Consider the following 4,441-nt stretch of genomic DNA (forward strand, 5'->3'; position numbering starts at 1 on the left):
TGTTAAATCTATCCTCTTGACTATTATATCAGGCAGCTGTTGTTGTAGTAATGCTGCATAACACAAAACTCTGAAAAGCAGTGGCCTATAATAATCAGCATTTATTTTTCTTGCTCACAGGTCTGCAGACTAGGGTGATTCTACGTTAGATGGCATTTGGCTAGGCTGGGCTGGGCCCTAGGACTCAGCTGGGATTCAGGTCTGTCTCACTTCACCCTCTCCTTGGACCAAAAAGTGCCTGGGGGCATCTTCACCTCATGGTCGATCACGGGAAAACAAGAGATCAAAGGAATCCGTGCAAGCATGTTTGAAGTCATGGCTCATAGCCACATCTACTGACAGTGATGTTTGCTTATCTGCTCAGTCTTGGATTAGATTTTCTTAACTAGGATTTCTGGGAGGGCTATATTTGTTCAGCACTGTTTGTTTGTGGGGGAGGGTGGAACTTGGAGTCATATCGGGTCTACCCAAGCCCAACTCTAATAGCAGATGCTGTTGCTGCCCTACCCATATCTTTTTGGCACATACATTCTGAAATGCTGGCTTTGTATTGTTAAATACTCATGACTCTCTGCCCAGGGGCTTTTTTTGGTCACAGTAGCTTGCTGAGCCTATACTTAGAGTGGGACCCCGAAGATTGGAATGGAACTAACACCCACAGAAGCAACCCTCAATCAATCATGGACTGGAAATGGATGTCACTAATTTACATCTTTCCTGTGGAAAAACTCACAAGTGTATATTACATATCTCACAGTCATCTCCAACAGACTTGGGCCCCAGTTGTCCTTGGTTCCTCTACTCTAAATCGTGACCTGCTCTTTAACAAAGCCTATATTGACTTCCTTCCCATGCTTCTTTTACCTCCTCACTTGCCTGTAGGCATGTCCTGAGATTATTTCCAAAATAAATGACTTACATTCCAATCCTTATCTCAGCATCTGCTTTTAGAGGAATCAAGCTTAAGACAAAACTATATTTTGGTAATAAAAGTTAATGTAGGGGCACCTGGGTGGCTCAGTGGGTTAAGCCGCTGCCTTCGGCTCAGGTCATGGTCCCAGGGTCCTGGGATCGAGCCCCGCGTAGGGCTCTCTCCTCAGCGGGGAGCCTGCTTCCTCCTCTCTCTGCCTGCCTCTCTGCCTACTTGTGATCTCTGTCTGTCAAATAAATAAAAATTCTTTAAAAAAAAAAAAAAAGTTAATGTAAGGGACCACCTGAGTGGCTCAGTCGGTTGAGTGCCTCTTGGTTTCAGCTCAGATCATGATCTTGGGGATGTGGAATGGAGTCCCACGTTGGGCACCGTTCTCAGTGGGGAGTCTACCTGAGATTCCCTCTCTCCTTCTCCCTCTGCCCCTTTCCCCACTACATATAAATATAATATAATTATAATTATACAATTACATATAAATACAAATGCATAAATAAATCTTAAAGAAAAAAGTAAACACCAAGCAAGCAGAAGCAAGGAAGTGATAAAGATTAAGATAGGAATTAATGAAATAAACACTGAAGACCATTAAAAAGAAAATCAGTGGGAGCACCTGGGTGGCTCAGTGGGTTAAGCCTCTGCTTTTGGCTTGGGTCATGATCTCAGGGTCCTGAAATTGAGCCCCATGTCAGGCTCTCTTTTGGTGGGAAGCCTGCTTCTCCCTCTCTCTCTGCCTGCCTCTCTGCCTACATGTGATCTCTGTCTGTCAAATAAATAAATAAAATATTTTTTAAAAAAAGAAGGAAAGAAAATCAGTAAAATCAGAAGAAAACCGTCTCTCTTTCTCTTTAAAAATGAATAAATCTTAAAAAGCATCAACAACAACAAATAACCTCAAGTAGAGACCGGGGCACACTGAACCGTCCTACCCACTCTTGGCACAGATAAGGGAAAACAAAGAACCCTCTCATATACTGTATGTGAGAATATAAATTGGTACAGAATTTTGGGAGAGTCATTCCATAATTGCTATTTAAATTTAAAATACCCTTTAACTTTTTACTTCATTTACTTCCATATGGCCTGAAATCTTATACTTATGTATCACTTCTAATTTTAAAAAGCCAATGAAAAGCATTTAATGCTTTACGTTGCACATTTACCATATCATGACCCATACACACACAGGGTGTGGGAGGACAGAGCAGAGCAGCACAGAGTCCAAATGCCAAAACACAAACAGGCATCTCAAGGCAGAATTAAGCAAAGAACCCAGGTCCCTATAGCGGCCATGAATAACACTGAATCAAATATAAAACTCAAATCTAGTCGAAACCAGCTCAATATCAATTTCTCGCATTAATTAAAAGTGTATTGCTTGAACTATGTCCAACCCATGTCTTTCTGGAATTTCTAAGCTTTTGGTTCCAAAACTTTTCACCATTTATCACACTTTACAGCCACCCTCTTAGGAAGGAACACAAGGTTGGTCTGTGTAAGTTAAATACACAAGTGTGCGCTGGTGCTTTTGTTATGTCATTTCCCGTAGGTGATCCAGGAAGAAGTCTTGAGCCTCAAAGTGGCAGATCACGGAGGCCAGTTTATTGCAATCAATTTTTCAGTAACTCCCAACTGGGCCAGATTCAATCCAATAACAAAAGATGAAAGTGTCTAAGTCTATTAAACTTTCAGGTGCCTGAATTTACTTAAATCACATATTAATTTCCTTCCCTGATCTCACTGCTAAGCTGTCAAAGTGCTATCCATGTGTCACTGAATCAACTACTCTGGGGTCAATTATGTTGAATTGCTTTACTATTAATTGGATCACAGCCCAGTAGACTTAATTCAGTCTTCAGTCTGGAATGGTCCATGATCCAATCACCCCAAGTCCTCTCTCTGAAAGCAGCACAAGGGAATGTGTTGTCTGATTGTCCTCTTGGAGGTCAACCTTAAAATCCAGGCATGCAGTCTAACAACCCCCCCTATAGTAATGTTGAGTGTAACCATTTGTGAGCTGGTAACTTGGGCATGTCCCAAGAGCAACTATGTCACTTGAGGCATAATGACATAGTCCTGCTCCCCTCCAACCCCCGCCCCGAATGTAGCACCGTCAATGTAATGGCTTATTGCTTCTGGAGTCTTCATTTCCAACCCCATTCTTTACAACCCTCATTCTTCCAGAATGGAATTTTCTACCACCTACCCCAGACTTCTTGCTTTACAAAGTTAAGTCTTGTTCATCTTTAGCACCTTTGCCAATGCCCACACACTCTCCCTCCAGTTTCCTGCTTTTAATGTTCTCAAAAGCCTGCTTTGCATCGTGGCTTACTGGAACGAGTCCAAGAGTCCTTTCAGAAGCACGGTGATGGTATCCATTTTCCCTGAGGAAGAAGTGTGGCATCTTGAAGGAACAATGAAAGATTCTTCTTAGCTGCGATATTTTCTTGCAGCTTTTAAAAACACCTGGATGTATTCTGGGATATTCTTTATAGAATTTCTCCTTCCAAATATGGATCTAACCCACAGCTGGAAATAACATGTTCTCCAAATCCCCTTGCCAAAGAGCTAAATATCTTCCCAGCATTTTAAATCATTTAAAGGCACTTAACCACTCAAAATGGTATGAATTCTCCTTCCACTCACATGGAAAGCATTGCACAATTGACAAAGAGCATTAGACGGGCTTCAAAACCAAAGCTTGAAAAAAAAAATCAGGAAAAGCAAATACTCTAGAGATTTATGAATGAAAAATCTTTAACTAAACCATCGTGAAAAGCTTATCAGCAATGAGTGAACAGTCCTTCCTTGGTCTCACACCCAAACTGGCAAGAATTTATATCTGCTGGCTGGAAAGACAAATCAGACTTCTATAAAATAAAATAAAATAAAATAAAATAAAATAAAATAAAATAAAATAAAATAAAACAAAACTATGAACACAGTAAAAACAAATCAGTTTTCTTTCTTTTTCTTTTTTTTTATCCTGAGAAGTAAACCAACTCTTAGAAATATGTCAGTAGAGCATATATTTGGGGATGGGTGCAATTTTTTTCCATCCCTATTCTTCTAGACCAAATCACTCTCACCTCTTATCTGAACAAGTACAACACTGCCTAGCTGAAGTTATGGCTCCCACTTTGGCCATGCTAATCCTTTCTTCAAAGAGCCTCCGAATCGTATCACCTCCCATGAAACTGTCTAGTAACTTCCCATTGTTCTTAGAATAAACCCTTCACCAGGGTCAGTTAGGACCTGCATGATCTGACTCCATATGTGTTTCTGCAGGTTCATCTTGAACCATCTGTATTAGCTATGGCACTTCAATCTTGACCTGTTCTGAGAACACACTTTGCAGTTCCAGCTCAAGCCTTCTGCACTCACTATTTGCTCTGTCTTGAGCACACTTTTCCTGGCTACTTTATTACTTTTTTGGAGATTCTCATCTTTTAATCCTCAGCTTAAATCTCAACTGGCAGAAGGCTTCTCCACTAACCTATCTAGAGCAAATCT

This window comes from Mustela lutreola, chromosome 15 (genome assembly GCF_030435805.1).
Source record: "Mustela lutreola isolate mMusLut2 chromosome 15, mMusLut2.pri, whole genome shotgun sequence".
Lineage (NCBI taxonomy): Eukaryota > Metazoa > Chordata > Mammalia > Carnivora > Mustelidae > Mustela > Mustela lutreola.